This window comes from Rattus rattus, chromosome 10 (assembly GCF_011064425.1).
Source record: "Rattus rattus isolate New Zealand chromosome 10, Rrattus_CSIRO_v1, whole genome shotgun sequence".
Taxonomy (NCBI): Eukaryota; Metazoa; Chordata; class Mammalia; order Rodentia; family Muridae; genus Rattus; species Rattus rattus.
This window is the reverse complement of record NC_046163.1, coordinates 21,126,870-21,144,092: the sequence shown is the minus strand read 5'-3', so window position 1 is coordinate 21,144,092 and position 17,223 is coordinate 21,126,870.

Below are 17,223 nucleotides of genomic sequence, written 5' to 3'. Positions count from 1 at the left end.
ATATAAATTTTTAACGAGTGACAGTGGAATTGTAAAGCAAACTTGATTTTCAAGTCTTAACAGTATTTTCCTGTCAATAGGTATATTTTCTGACTTTTAATATTCAAAGCTGTCACACCTTTAAATAAAGTTCATTGGCATGTGAAAAAGAGTTTGTCCTTACTTGTCTTTATGCTCTGAAAAGTTTTAATGGCATATAAGTGAATTAAATTATAAAGGTTTTAAACCATGATAAGTTTTATCTATTAACTTTAAAATTTTTTAAGCAATTTATTTTGAAGACATTCTTCCTATTCATCCAGTTTCTCTTTTATCTACCAAAAAAAGGAAAGAAACAAAGAAAGAAACAAACAAACAAAATAAGAAAACTAGTGAACAAAAAAAAAGACAAAAAATATAAATATCAAAATAGACAAACAACACAATACAAATACAGGATGTCAATTTTGTGTCCTCCTGAGCATATATTGGGCCTGCCTCTACTATCGCTCCACTGAGAAAACCTATTTTCCATTTTTGCAGTTAACCAATTTTATATAAGTTCTTGGTTAAGAGTGAGAATACATGCTTGCTTTCTTTGACAGTACTGGATTTTTCTTTTGCCTGTGCTTGATTTGTGCATCCTGTCATAGCCTCTGTGAGTTGAGAGATTTATTATCACTTCCATGTCTACATGATGATGTTTCATTGCTGTCATAAACTGCCTCTGGCCCTTACAGACTTGTCTTCATAATCATGAGTCAGGAAGAGACGTGTTAGATAAAGACATATTATTTATATTATTTAGTGTTTTAGTCAGTAGAAGGAAACCTTTAGTTCAGCACTAGCTCAATTTCTTCATATTTGGTGGCAGAACTAATTCTTCAGGAACAGAGCCTTATTGGAAGGTAACCATTGACCTCGAAAATAGCCTGTAGTGTTCACAGGAGAGTACCTGAGGTCTCCTTAACCAACTAATCAGTAATCTAATGAAAATGTGATACTTTAACACAACATTTTTTAACTGATAAGAAAAGGTATATAATGAAATTAGAAGAAATAATCATGTTGAGTGACACAGCACTGTCGCGCCCACCTCGGCCGGCAAGGAAGACACAACACGGTCGGATTCTTCTCAACAGCCTTTATTGCAGGACCACCTCATTGCTGATACAGGGATCTCGAGAGGAAAAGCGCTCGCCTTATATATACAGCAGGCTGAGGCTATGCTAATTGTCCTTCAGGGATTGGTGGAGCATGAATCCCTCATTAGCATATTAACGTGAAGACCAGCCTAAATCTCAAGGATAAAGGCTGAGGAAGCAAAAGGCAGAAGTAAATTGACCACCACCCAGGTGTGGTCCAGTTGTGTCGGTTCCACATGCATCAGCCGGGCTCAGCAGAGGTCATGCATTGGAGACACCGGGTGTTTACTACTTGGTCTTTTCTTCCTGTGCTGTAAATACATGGGAAAGGCCTCTGTCCAACAATCCCATGACTTTATGGCAGTAATCTTAATTTTATCCAACATGGTTCCCTACACTGCACAGACTCAGAAAGGCAAGCACTGAATGTTTTCTCAGATACGCAAATATTAGCTTTTAAGCTATAGGTATGTGTGGTAAAATCCAAGGGATTAAAAAGGGAAGATGGAAAGAGGGAATCTTCCAAAGATTATGGAAATAGAATAGTGTCTTTTCTTTTTTTTTTTTTATCGGAATTTTTAAATTTACATTTCTTTTTTTTTTTTTGCTTTTTTCTTTTTTTTTTTAATTATTTTATCTTTATTAACTTGAGTATTTTTTTTTTCTTATTTACATTTCGATTGTTATTCCCCTTCCCGGTTTCTGGGCCAACATCTCCCAACCCCTCCCCCTCCCCTTCTATATGGGTGTTCCCATTCCCATCCTCCCCCCATTACCGCCCTCCCCGCAAAAATCACGTTCACTAGGGGTTCAGTCTTGGCAGGAACAAGGGCTTCCCCTTCCACTGGTGCTCTTACTAGGCTATTCATTGCTACCTATGCAGTTGGAGCCCAGGGTCAATCCATATATAGTCTTTGGGTAGTGGCTTAGTCCCTGGAAGCTCTGGTTGCTTGGCATTGTTGTTCATATGGGGTCTCGAGCCCCTTCAAGCTCTTCCAGTCCTTTCTAGGTTCCTTCAATGGGGGTCCCATTCTTAGTTCAGTGGTTCACTGCTGGCATTCGCCTATGTATTTGCTGTATTCTGGCTGTGTCTCTCAGGAGAGATCTACATCCAATTCCTGTTGGCCTGCACTTCTTTGCTTCATCCATCTTAACTAATTGGGTGGCTGTATATGTATGGGCCACATATGGGGCAGGCTCTGAATGGGTGTTCCTTAAGCCTCTGTTCTAAACTTTGCCACCCTATTCCCTCCCAAGTGTATTCTTGTTCCCCTTTTAATGAAGGAGTGAAGCATTCGCATTTGGTCATCCTTCTTGAGTTTCATGTGTTCTGTGCATCTAGGGCAATTCAAGCATTTGGGCTAATATCCACTTATCAATGAGTGCATACCATGTGTGTTTTTCTGTGATTGGGTTACCTCACTCAGGATGATATTTTCCAGTTCCATCCATTTGCCTATGAATTTCATAAAGTCATTGTTTTTGATATCTGAGTAATATTCCATTGTGTAGATGTACCACATTTTCTGTATCCATTCCTCTGTTGAAGGGCATTTGGGTTCTTTCCAGCTTCTTGTTATTATAAATAAGGCTGCTATGAACATAGTGGAGCATGTTTCTTTGTTTTATGTTGGGGCATCTTTTGGGTATATGCCCAAGAGAGGTAAAGCTGGGTCCTCAGGTAGTTCAATGTTCAATTTTCTGAGGAACCTCCAGACTGATTTCCAGAATGGTTGTACCAGTCTGCAATCCCACCAACAAAGGAGTAGTGTTCCTCTTTCTCTACATCCTCGCCAGTGTTTGCTGTCATCTGAGTTTTGATCTTAGCCATTCTCACTGGTGTGAGGTGAAATCTCAGGGTGGTTTTGATTAGCATTTCACTTATGTTTAAAGATGTTGAAAATTTCTTTAGGTGCTTCTCAGACATTTGATATTTCTCAGCTGTGAACTCTTTGTTTACCTCTGAACCCCATGTTTTAATAGGGTTATTTGTCTCCCTGCAGTCTAACTTCTTGAGTTCTTTGTATATTTTGGATATAAGGCCTCTATCTGTTGTAGGATTGGTAAAGATCTTTTCTCAATCTGTTGGTTGTCGTTTTGTCCTAACAACAGTGTCCTTTGCCTTACAGAAACTGCAGTTTTATGAGATCCCATTTGTCGAATCTTGATCTTAGACCATAAGCCATTGGTGTTTTGTTCAGGAAATTTTCTCCAGTGCCCAAGTGTTCATGCTTCCCCACTTTTTCTTCTATTAGTCTGAGTGTATCTGGTTTGATGTGGAGGTCCTTGATCCACTTGGACTTAAACTTTGTACAAGGTTTTGATCATGGATTGATCTGCATTCTTCTACATGTGGACCTCCAGTTGAGCCAGCACCATTTGCTGAAAATGCTATCTTTCCATTGGATGTTTTTGGCTCCTTTGTCAAAAATCAAGTGATCATAGGTGTGTGGGTTCATTTCTGGATCTTCAATTTTATTCCACTGGTCTATCTGTTTGTCTCTGTACCAATACCATGCAGTTTTTATCACTATTGCTCTGTAATACTGCTTGAGATGTTATTCCCTTTCCTGGTTTCCCATCCATTAGCCCCCTATTCAATCTCCCATTCCACTTCTTTTATGATGGTGTTCCCCCTTGCCAACAACCCCCACACTCACACACTGACATTCCCCTAGACTGGGGGTTCTAGCCTTGGCAGGACCAAGGCTTTCCTTCCATTGGTGCCCGACAAGGTAATCCTCTGTTACATATGCAACTGGAGCCATAGGTCTGTCCATGTGTACACTTTGGGTAGTGACTTAGTTCCTGGGAGCTCTGGTTGGTTGGTATTCTTGTTCCTTTGGGGTTGCAAGCTTCTTCATCTCTTTCAATCCTTTCTCTATTTCCTCCAACAGGGACCCTGTTCTCAGTTCAATGGTTTGCTGCTAGGATTTACCTCTGTATTTGTCATGCTGTGGCTGAGCCTCTCAGATGACAGCTATATCAGGCTCCTGTCAGCATGCACTTCTTGGATACATCAATATTGTCTAGGTTTGGTGGATATATATATATATATATATATATATATATATATATATATATATGCTGGATCCCTAGTTAAGAGCAGGTTCTGATTGGTCATTCCTTCAGTCTCTGCTCCAAACTTTGTCTCTGTATTTTCTGCTATGAATATTTTAATTCTCCCTTTTAAGAAGGACTGAAGCATCTGCCAGTTCGGTCATCCTTCTTCCTGAGTTTTATGTGGTCTGTGGTTTGCATCTTGGGTGAGCCAAGCATTTGGGCTAATATCTTACACTTATCAGTGAGTGAGTACCCTCTGCATATTTTTGTGATTGGATAACCTCATTCAGAATGACATTTTCTAGTTCCATTCATTTACCTATGAATTTTATGATGTCATTGTTTTTAGTAGCTGAATAGTATTTCATTGTGTATATGTACTACATTTTCTGTATCCATTTCTTGGTTGAAGGCTATCTCTGTTCTTTCTAGCTTCTGGCTATTATAAATAAGGCTGTTGTGAACATAAAGGAGCATGTGTCCTTGTTATAGGTTGAAGCATCTTTTGGGTTTATGCCCAAGAGAGGTATACCTGGGTCCTCAGGTAGGATATATCCAATTTTCTGAGGAACCTCCAGACTGATTTCCAGAGGGGTTGTACCAGCTTTCAATGCCACCAACAATGGAGGAGTGTGAATAGTTTCATAAAGAAAAAATTTCAAATGTGAAATTGGAATAGTAGGATTAAATGGGGGAGGATATAAAAGAGTAGATTACATGAGTGCATATAGCATTTAGAAAAACATTGTGGAATCCTATTGTTTTAGAAATGTCCTAAAATAGACACACACACACACACACACACACACACACACACACACACACTCAGACACATTTGTTATATAAAAATATAGATAAAACATAAAATATACACGTACCAAGATAATCTATTCCTGTCTTTTTTAACTGCAGTCCTTACAGTTTTTTGTATTTTTCTCGTGCAAATTGAGAGAACTAACAGAACTTTTAAGATGATAATTAAGAATCAGCTAGTACACTATTCTTTTTTGCTTGTTTGTTTTGTTTTCCTTTTTTTCATCTTTATTAACTTGAGTATTTCTTATTTACATTACGATTGTTATTGTTCTTCCCAGTTTCCAGGCCAAAATCCCCCTAACCCCTCCCCCAAGCGATCTACAGATTCAATGCAATCCCCATCAAAATACCAATCCAATTCTTCAGAGAATTAGAACAATTTCCAAATTCATCTGGAATAACAAAAAACCAGGAGAGCTAAAACTATCCTCAACAATAAAAGGACTTCCAGGGGAATCACTATCCCTAAACTCAAGCAGTATTACAGAGCAATAGTGATAAAAACTGCATGGTATTGGTACAGAGACAGACAGATAGACTGGTGGAATAGAATTGAAGACCCAGAAATGAACCCACACACCGATGATCACTTGATTTTTGACAAAGGAGCCAAAACCATCCAATGGAAAAAAGATAGCAATTTCAGCAAATGGTGCTGGTTCAACTGGAGGTCAGCATGTAGAAGAATGCAGATCGATCCATGCTTATCACCCTGTACAAAGCTTAAGTTCAAGTGGATCAAGGACCTCCACATCAAACCAGAGACATTCAAACTAGTAGAAGAAAAAGTGGGGAAGCATCTTGAACACATGGGCACTGGAGAAAATTTCCTGAACAAAACACCAATGGCTTATGCTCTAAGATCAAGAATCGACAAATGGGATCTCACAGTACACTATTCTTAAAGCAATCTAAGTCAACTTTATAATGAATATGGTCCTGGTTAACAAGCTTCGAACTCCAGAGGTGCAAATTATTTCACTCAACAAGATAGAGACCATTCCTAATGATTCTTATGCTTTAATCACTTGAAAGTTGAAAGATCATGTTTCTAGCAGGGGAAAAAGACAAATATGGTTGTTCTTCTAAAGGAACATATCAATAAAATGACTTCTAACAGTCTTCTGCTAAAATCATACATTTATGCCCCATTCGGACATCATCACAAACATTTCCTCTTTCAGTAGATGAAGACTAATAGGACTGTCTACAACTGGACAATGCTCAAAGACTTAGAAACTTGAATTTTGTGAAGGCTGATTAATTTGGATTTATTTTCATTCTCCTAAATGTAGACATTTATTCTAGTTATTCCATACCACTTGGTGATGATAGTTTCATTTGCCATTGTATGGTTTTTGGCTTCTTTATCAAAGATCAAGTGACCATAGTTGTATGGGTGTATTTCTTGTTCTTCAATTCTATTCCATTTATCAATATGCCTGTTTCTATACCAATACCATGCAGTTTTTGTCACTATTGTTCTGTAGTATAGCTTGAGGTCAGGGATGGTGATTCCACCTGAAGTTCTTTTACTATTAAGGATTTCTTCTTTCTCTTTCTTTCTTTCTTTCTTTCATTCTTCCTTTCTGTTTGTTTTTTAATCCTGGATTATCGGTTTTTCCATATGAAGGTGAGAGTTGCTCTTTCTATAACTGTCAAAAATTTTGTTAGAATTTTGATGGCTATTGTATTGAATCTGTAGATTGCTTCCAGTAACATGGAAATTTTCACTATGTTAATCATACCTACCCTAAGCATGTGAGATCTTTCCATCTTCTGATATCTTCTTCAATTTCTTTCTTTGTAGACTTGAAGTTCTTGTCATACAGATCTTTCACTTGCTTAGTTAAAGTTACATCAAGATATTTTATATTATTTGTGACTGTTGAAACAGGTGTTGTTTCTCTAATTTCATTCTCGGGCAGTTTGTATAAAGGAGAGCTACTGATTTATTTGAGTTAATTTTGTATCCAGCTACTTTGCTGGAGGTGTTTATCAGCTGTAAGAATTCTCTGGTCAAATTTTGGGGGACACTTAGGTATAATATATCATTAATAATTTGACCTCTTCCTTTCTAATTTCTATCTCTGGCTAAAACCTCAAGTACTATATATAATACACATAGGGATAGAGTGGGTAGCCTTGATTTTCCTTGATTTCAGTGGAAATACTTTAATTTTCTAACTATTTAATTTGATGTTGGCTATTGGTTTGCTGTACACTGCTTTGAATATGTTTAGGTATATGCCCTTGTATCTCTGATTTTTCTAATGATTTTAACATGAATGGGGTGTTGAATTTTATCAAAGGCTTTTTCAGGATCTACCGAGATAGGAATGTGATTCTTTTCTTTGAGGTTATGTGGTGAAACTCATCATAAACCTGTATACACTAAATATCATAGAAGAGATTGTGGGAAATACCATCGAACCCAATGATACAAGAGAAAATTTCTAGATTAGAACATCAGTGGCTCAGACTCATGAAACTGCAAAGGTTTTGTAAAGTAGAAGACACTGTTAATAGGACAAATCAACAGCCCAAAGATTAGGTAAGAATCTTCAGCAGCGTTACATCTGTCAATGGGCTAATATCAAAATTTACAAAAAACTCAAGAAGTTAGACACTAGCAACCCAAATTAAACAATGAAAAATGGGATATGAAACTAAACAGAATTTTCAAAAGGAATCTTGAATGGCAGAGAAGCACTTAGAGAAATATCCAGTCTTTAGTGGTCAGGGAAATGCAAATCAAAACAACTCTGAGGTTCTGTCTTGCACAAATCAAAATGGCTATCAAAATCTTAAGAGAAATCACAAGTGTCTGAAGAAGAAATCCAACTACATCTCAGAAGATGGAAAGATCTCACATGCTTGTATGTTGACCAGAATAATATAGTACAAAGGTCCATCTTGCCAAAAGCAATCTACAGATCCAATGTAATCCCCATGAAAATTCCAACTCAATTATTCAGAGTTAGAAAGAGCACCTTGAAAATTCATTTAAAATGAGAAAAACCCAGGTTAACAAAAAATATTCTCAACAATAAAAGAATTTCTGGATGAATACCCATTCCTGACATCAAGCTGTGTATTACAGAGCAATCATGATAAAACTGCACAGTATTGGTACAGAGGCAGGCATGTAGACTAATGAAATAGAATTGACGACAGAAATGAACCCACACATGTATGGTCAGTTGGTCTTTGACAAGGAGCTAAAACCATCCAGAAGGCAGCATTTTCAACAAATGGTTCTGGTCCCATGTAGAAGAATGCAAATTGATCCATTCTTATCTCCTTGCACAAAGCTGAAGTACAAGTGAATCAAGCACCTCCACATAAAACCAGATATACTGAAACTTATAGAAGAGAAAATGGGGAAGAGCCTTGAACACATGGACATGGGAAAAATCCCTGAATGGAATACCAGTGGCTTAAGCTGTAAGATCAAGCATCAACAAATGGAACTTCATAAAATTGCAAAGCTCTTGTAAAACAAAGGACACTGTCAATACAACAAAATGGCAGCCAACAGACTGGGAAAGATATTTAACAATCCTACATCTGATAAAGGGCTAATATCCAATATATTAAAAGGAATCAAAAAGGTAGATTCCAGAGAGCCAAATAACACTATTAAAAATGGGGTACAGAGGTAAACAAAAATTCTCAACTGAGGAATGTCAAATGGCTGGGAAGCACCTAAAAAATGTTTAATATCCTTAGTTATCAGGGAAATGCAAATCCAAATGACACTGAGATATCACCTTACACCAGACAGAATGGTTAATATAAAAAATTCAGGTGACAACAGATGCTGGTGAGCATGTGGAGAAAGAGGAGCACTCCTCCATTGTTGGAGGGATAGTAAGCTGGTACAACCACTCTGGAAATCAGTGTGGCAGGACCTCTTAAAATTGGACATAGTACTTCCTGAGGATACAGTTATATCACTCCTGGGCCAAGGATCCTTCCAAGAGATGCTCTGACATATTACAAGGATATTATGTTCATTTCCACCTTATTTATAATAGAAGTTGGAAAATATCCAGATGTCCTTCAAAAGAGGAATGGATACAGAAAATATTGTACATTGACACAATGGAATACTATTCAGCTATTAAAAACAATGACATGGAATTAGGCAAATAGATCAAACTAGAAAATATCATCCTGGATGAGGTTACCCAGTCACAAAAGAACATGCATGGTATGCACTCACTGATAAGTAGTTATTAGCCAAAAAGTTTGGAATACTAAAGAAACAATTCACAGACCACCAGAAGCTCAAGACCAAAGAAGATCAAAGCATGGATGCATCATTTCTTAGAAGAGAGGAACAAAACAGTCAGGAAATATGGAGACAAAATGTGGAGCAGAGACTGAAGGAAAGGCAATCCAGTAGAATAGAATTAAAGACCCAGACACTAACCCACACACCAATGGTCACTTGATCTTTGACACTATTGTTGATGCCAAGATGCGTTTGTATACAGGAGTCTGGCATGGTTGTCCTCTGAAAGAATCTGACAGCACCTGGCTAAGACAAATACAGATGCTTATAGCCAACAATTGGACCCCTGGGGCCACCTATCTAAGATTTAGGGGAAGGAATAGGGAGCTGAAGAGGACTGTAACCCCATAGGAAGAATCAATCAGACACCTCAGAGTTCCCAGGGACTAAATCATCAATGAAAGAGCATACATGTAGCATAGGAATACTTTTTGGCATTGGTGGGAGAGGATGCACTATGGATGTTTGATTCCACAGAGAAGGGGATGCTAGAGGGGTGAGGCAGGAGTGGGTGGGTGGATACAGGCTCCCTTTTTAGAATCAAAGGGGGAGGGGGCTGGAGTGGGGTGCTCATGACAGGAAGACAGGAAAGGAAAAATCATTTGAAATGTAAATAATAATAACAATAACAATGACAATAATAATAATAATAATAATAATAATAACAATACTCTCTCTCCTAAAACTCTTTATAGATCCCTGCCTTTATAACCCGCATATCTGTGTTATTTAAACAAATGAAGTCATCAATATCAAATTATACTGCTAAAGTGTTTTTAGATATGTGGCCTTCATTTGGAATTAAAGTCTTCCAATGACTCAGCCTTTTTCTTTTTTCTTTTTTTTCCATTTTATTAAATTGGGTATTTCTTATTTACATTTCAAATGTTATTCCCTTTCACGGTTTCCGGGCCAATATCCCCCTAACCCCTCCTCATCCCCTTCTATAAGGGTGTTCCCCTACCCATCATCCCCCAATACCACCCTCACCTCAAGAATCCTGTTCACTGGGGGTCTAGCCTTGGCAGGGCCAAGGGCTTCCCCTTCCACTGGTGCCCTTATTAGGCTATTCATTGCTACCTATGCAGTTGGAGCCCAGGGAGAGTCCATGTATAGCCTTTGGGTAGTGGCATAGTCCCTGGAAGCTCTGGTTGGTTGGCATGGTTCATATAGGGGCCTCAAACCCGTTCAGCTCTTTCAGGCCTTTCTCTGATTCCTTCAACGGGGGTCCCATTCTCAGTTCAGTGGTTTGCTGCTGGCATTCGCCTATGTATTTGCCATATTCTGGCTGTGTCTCTCAAGAGAGATCTATATCTGGTTCCTGTCGGCCTGCACTTCTTTGCTTCATCCATCTTATCTAGTTTGGTGGCTGTATATGTATGAGCTACATGTGGGGCAGGCTCTGAATGGGCTTTTCTTCACCTCTGTTCTAAACTTTACCTCCCTAGCCCCTCCTAAGGGTATTCTTGTTCCCCTTTTAAAGAAGGAGTGAAAAAAAAACAAAAAAAAAATAAAGAAGGAGTGAAGCATTCACATTTCAGTCATGCAACTTGAGTTTCATGTGTTCTGTGCATCAAGGGTAATTCGAGCATTTGGGCTAATATCCACTAATCAATGATTGATTAACATGTGTGTTTTTCTGTGATTGAGTTACCTCACTCAGGATGATATTTTCCAGTTCCATTCATTTGCCTATGAATTTCATAGTCATTGTTTTTGATAGCTGAGTAGTATTCCATCATGTAGATATATCATAATTTCTGTATCCATTTCTCTGTTGAAGGGCATTTGGGTTCTTTCCAGCTTCTGGCTATTATAAATAAGGCTGCTATGACCATAGTGGAGCATGTGTCTTTGTTATGTGTTGGACCATCTTTTAGGTATATGCCCATGGAAGGTATAAATGGGTCCTCAGGTAGTACAATGTCCAATTTTCTGAGGAACCTCCAGAATGATTTCCAGAATGGTTGCACCAGTCTACAATCCCGCCAAAATGGAAAAGTGTTCCTCTTTCTCCACATCCTCCCCAACATCTGCTGTTATCGGAGTTTTTGAACTTAGCCATTCTAACTGGTATGAGGTGAAATCTCAGGGTTGTTTTGATTTGCATTTCACTTATTACTAAAGATGTTGAAAATTTCTTTAGATGCTTCTCATCATTCAATATTTCTCAGCTGTGAATTCTTTGTTCAGCCCTGAACACCATTTTTTAATAGGGTTATTTGACTCCTTGCAGTCTAACTTCTTAAGTTCTTTGTACATTTTGGATATAAGCCCTCTATCGGTTGTAGGATTAGTAAAGATTATTTCCCAATCTGTTGGTTACGATTTTGTCCTAACAACAGTGTTCTTTGCCTTACAGAAGCTTTGTAGTTTTATGAGATCCCATTTGTTGATTCTTGATCTTGGAGCATAAGCCATGGGTGTTTTGTTCAGGAAATTTACTCCAGCGCCCCGGTGTTTCAGACTCTTCCCCACTTTTTCTTCTATTAGTTTGAGTGTGTCTGGTTTGATGTGGAGGTCCTTGATCCACTTGGACTAAGCTTTGTACTGGGTGATAAGAATGGATCAATTTGCATTCTTCTGCATCTGACCTCCAGTTGAACCTGCACCATTTGCTGAAATTGCTATCTTTTTTCCATTGGATGGTTTGGATCATTTGTCAAAAATCAATTGACCATAATTGTGTGGGTTCATTTCTGCATCTTCAGTTGTATTCTACTGGTATCTGCCTGTACAAATACCATACAGTTTTTATCACTATTGCTCTGTAATACTGGTTGAGTTTAGGGATAGTGATTCCCCCAGATATCCTTTTATTGTTGAGGATAGTTTTAGTTATCCTGGGTTTTTTATTATTCCAGATGAATTTCGAAATTATTCTGTCTAACTCTATAAAGGACTTGGTTGGAATATTGATGGGGATTGCATTGAATCTGTAGATCACTTTTGGTAAAATGGTCATTTTTACTATACTAATTAGGCAAATACATGAGCATGGGAGGTCTTTCTATCTTCTGAGATCTTTTTCAATTTCTTCATAGGCATGAAATTCTTATCATACAGATCTTTCACTTGCTTGGTTAAAGTCACACCGAGATACTTTATATTATTTGGAGTTATTATGAAGTGTGTCATTTCCCTAATTTCTTTCTCAGATTGTTTCTCTTTTGAGTAGAGGAAGGCTACTAATTTATTTGAGTTAATTTTATACACAGTCACTTTGCTGAAGGTGCTTATCAGGTTTCTAGTTCTCTGGTGGAACTTTTGGGATCACTTAAATATACTATCATATCATCTACAAAAGTGATATTTTGACTTATTCCTTTCCAATCTGTATCCTTTTGATCTCCTTTTGTGGTCTGATTTCTCTGGCTAGGACTTCGAGAACTATATTGAATAAGTAGGGAGAGAGTGGGCAGCCTTGTCTAGTCCCTGATTTTAGTGGGATTGTTTCAAGTTTCTCTCCATTTAGTTTAATGTTAGCTACTGGTTTGCTCAATATGGCCTTTACTATGTTTAATTATGAGCTTTGAATTCCTGTTCTTTCCAGTACTTGTATTATGCATGACGGGGTTGAATTTTATCAAATGCTTTCTCAGCATCTAAAGAAATGATCATGTGGTTTTTATCTTTCAGTTTCTTTATATACTGAATAATGTTGATGGTTTTCCATATATTAAATCATCCCTGCATACCTGAGATGAAGCCTATTTGATCATGATGGTTGATTGTTTTGATGTATTCTTGGATTTGGTTTCTGAGAATTTTATTGAGTATTTTTATTTCAATAATCATAAGGGAAATTGTTCCAAAGTTCTCTATCTTTGTTGCGTCTTTGTCTGGTTTAAGTATAAGAGTAATTGTGGCTTCATAGAAGGAATTCGGTAGTGCTCTGTCTGTTTCAATTTTGTGGAATAGTTTGGATAGTATTGGTAAGAAGTCTTCTATGAAGGTCTAATAGAATTCTGCACTGAACCCATCTGGACCTAAGCTCTTTTAGGTTGGGAGAATTTTAATGACTGCTTCTATTTCTTTAGAAGTTATATAGTTGTTTAAATGGTTCATGTGTTCCTGATTTAACTGTGGTACCTGGTATCTGTCTAGAAAATTGTCCATTCTTGCAGATTTTCCAGTTTTGTTGAATATAGGCTTTTGTAGTAGGATCTGATGATTTTTTGAATTTCCTCTGATTCTGTTGTTATGTCTCCCTTTTCATTTCTGATTTCATAAATTTGGACATACTCTATGTGGCCTCTGGTTAGTCTGGCTAAGGGTTTATCTAAGTTGTTGATTTTCTCAAAGAACCAGCTTTACGTTCGGCTGATTCTTTGTATAGTCCTTTTTGATTCTACTTGGTTGATTTCAGCTCTGAGTTTGATTATTTCCTACCTTCTACTCCTCCTGGGTGTATTTGCTTCTTTTTGTTCTAGAGCTTTTACGTGTGCTGTCAAGCTGCTGGTATATGCTGTCTCCTGTTTCTTTCTGCAGGAACTCAGCGCTATGAGTTTTCCTCTTAGCACAGCTTTCATTGTGTCCATTGGTTTGGATATGTTGTACCTTGATTTGCATTAAGTTTTCAGAAGTCTTTAATTTCTTTCTTTATTTCTTCTTTGACCAGGTTATCATTGAGTAGAGCATCGTTCAACTTCCATGAATATGTGGGTTTTCTATCCTTCTTGTTATTGAATATCAGCTTTAGCCTGTGGCGGTCTGATAGGAGGCATGGGATTATTTCTATATTTCTGTATCTGTTGAGGCCTGTTTTATGACCAATTATATGGTAAATTTTGGAGAAAATACAATGTGGTGGTGAGAAGAAGGTATATTCTTTTGTTTTAGGATAGAATGTTCTATAAATATCTGTTAAATCCATTTGGTTCATAACTTCTGCTAGTCTGTCTATGTCTCTGTTTAATTTCTGTTTCCATGATCTGTCCACTGATTAGTGTGGGTGTGTTGATTATTGTGTGAGGTACAATGTTTGCCTTGAGCTTTAGTAAGGTTTCTTTTATGTATGTAGGTCTTGTATTTGGAGCATAGATATTTAGGATTGAGAGTTCATCTTGGTGGATTTTTCCTTTGATGAATATGAAGTGTCCTTCCTTATCTTTTTTGATGAATTTTGGTTGAAAATCTATTTTATTCGATATTAGAATGGTACTCCTGCTTGTTTCTTCAGACCTTTGCTTGGAAAATTGTTTTCCAGCCTTTTACTCTAAGGTAGTGTCTGTCTTGTCTTTGAGATGTGTTTCCTGTAGGCAGCAAAATGCTGGGTCTTCATTACATATCCAGCTTGTTAATCTGTGTCTTTTTATTGGGGAATTGAGTCCAATGATGTTGAGAGATATTAAGGAATAATGATTGTTGCTTCCTGTTATCCTCACATTTGGAGGTGAGATTATGTTTGTGTGTTTGTCTTCTCTTTGTTTTGTTGTAAAACGATTAGTTTCTTGCTTTTTCTAGGGTATAGCATGCCTCCTTGTGTTGGGCTTTATCATTTATTATCCTTTGTAGCGCTGGATTTGTAGAAAGATATTGTGTAAATTTGGTTTTGTCATGGAATATCTTGGTTTCTTCATCTCTGTTCATTGAGAGCTTTGCTGGATACAGTAAACTGGGCTGGCATTTGTGTCCTCTAAGGGTCTGTATGACATCTGTCCAGGATCTTCTTGCTTTCATAGCCTCTGGTGAGAAGTCTGGTATAATTCTTATAGGTCTTCCTTTATATGTTACTTGACCTTTTCCCCTTACTGCTTTTAATACTATTTCTTTGTTTTCTGCATTTGGTGTTTTGCCTATTATGTGACGGGAGGAGTTTCTTTTCTGGTCCAATCTATTTGGAGTTCTGTAGGCTTCTTGGATGTTTATGGGCATCTCTTTCTTTAGGTTAGAGAAATTTTCTTCTATGATTTTGTTGAAGATATGTACTGGTCCTTTGAGTTGGGAGTCTTCACTCTCTTGTATACCTATCATCCTTAGGTTTGATCTTCTCATTGTGTCTGGATTTCCTGTATGTTTTGGGCCAGTAGTTTTTTTCCATTTTACATTATCTTTGACAGTTGTGTCAATGATTTCTATGGATTCTTCTGCCCCTGAGATTCTCTCTTATATCTCTTGTATTCTGTTGGTGATGCTTGTATCTACGGCTCCTTGTCTCTTCCATTGATTTTCTATATCCAGGGTTGTCTCCCTTAGTGCTTTCTTTATTGTTTCTATTAACATTTTCAATTCCTTCACCTGTTTGTGTTTTCCTATAATTCTTTCAGGGATTTTTGTTTTTCCTCTCTAAGGTCTTCTACTTGTTTACTGGTGTTTTCCTGCATTTCTCTAAGGGAGTTCTTTATGTCTTTCTTAAATCCTCCATCATCATGATCAAATGTGATTTTAAATTTAAATCTTACTTTTCTGTTGTGTTTGGATATTCAGTGTTAGCTTTGGTGGGAGAATTGGGCTCTAATGATGCCATGTAGTCTTGGTTTCTGTTGCTTGGGTTCCTGCGCTTGCCTCTCCATCACGTTGTCTCTGGTGTTACCTTGTTCTGCTATTATTGACAGTGGCTAGACCTTCCTACAGGCCTGTGTATCAGGAGTGCTGTAGACCTGTACTCCTGTTTACTTCAGCCAGTTATTGGAACAGTGTGTTCCGCTTTCATGCGTGTAGTTCTTCCTGTCCACTGGCTTTCAGCTGTCCCTATGGGCAGAAACCAGAAAGGCCTGCCCCTACTTCTCCTGGGTCCCTTTGTGCAGTGGCCCTAGATGGTGCTAGGCATTTTCCTCTGCAGTCAGAAATGTGGGAAGTGGGTAGTCTCCTCTGGTTTCCCAGGTGTGTCTGCCCCTCTGAAGGTCTAGCTCTCCCTCCCACAGGATTTGTGTGCAGAGAGCTACTTGACCAGGTCCATTCAGATTCTGGAGCAGTCCGGACTTCAGGGCTCCTGCAGCTTGACTGTCCCTATCTTCCTGTGTGCAGAGGCCCTATACAGCTTCCTCTTGGGCCAGGGATGTGGACAAAGGTGGGCAGAAATGGTGGTCTCTCCTGCATGGCAGTCTCAGGGTTGCCCACACATCTGGGCGACCAGCTCTCTCTCCCACGGGGTTTGGGATCAGGGAGCTGTGGGCCGGGATCAGTAATGTCTTTCCATTTTTCAACAGCGAAGTATTGCCAATACTTCTTTGATTATGGGTGGAACTTGTTGTCCAATAGCTCCATGGATTTGGATTCCATGCTGGGATTTAGTGCGACTTGGGCTTACACTGGTCTTGCATATACTGTCACAATTCTTGTGAGTTCATATGTTCAATTCTCCTACTACGACCCAGAAGACACATTAGTTACCCATTGTCTCTAGATTTTTAGTTTTCCCCTTCTTCATCATCAATGATCCGTGAACCTTGGGAGGAGTCATTGAAATATATATATGTATTTTCTACTTAGGGTAGATAAATCCATACTCTCCTATTTTCTTCTTCTTGGTTAAGTAAGGGTTTCTGTAACAATCACTATTTATTGCAAATAGAAGTTCCTGTAATGGAGTTTAATGATGTATATTTTTATGTATAAAATGATGTTACTTGAAATAGGTTCAATATTACATTCATTTAGCAGAATAAAATGTTACTTCATAAGACCTATGAAATATTTCACTAAAGATTCCTGACCTGATAAAAGAACCAAACATTGTTTTTTTTTCTTGTAGAATAAGACATAAACTGAATATTTTTTAAAAAGTTTTGCTTACTTTGATTATGTTAATGTGACTATTATATGTCTTTACATGTCATATATTATTATCACTCACAGGGTACACAACTGGATATAGTTGGCTATAACTTTTCATGTATCTAGAAAACTGCAATCCAGCATTGTGAAATTTAGCCAGTTCAATATGAGTTTAATTCTTCCATATGCTGTGACTTGATA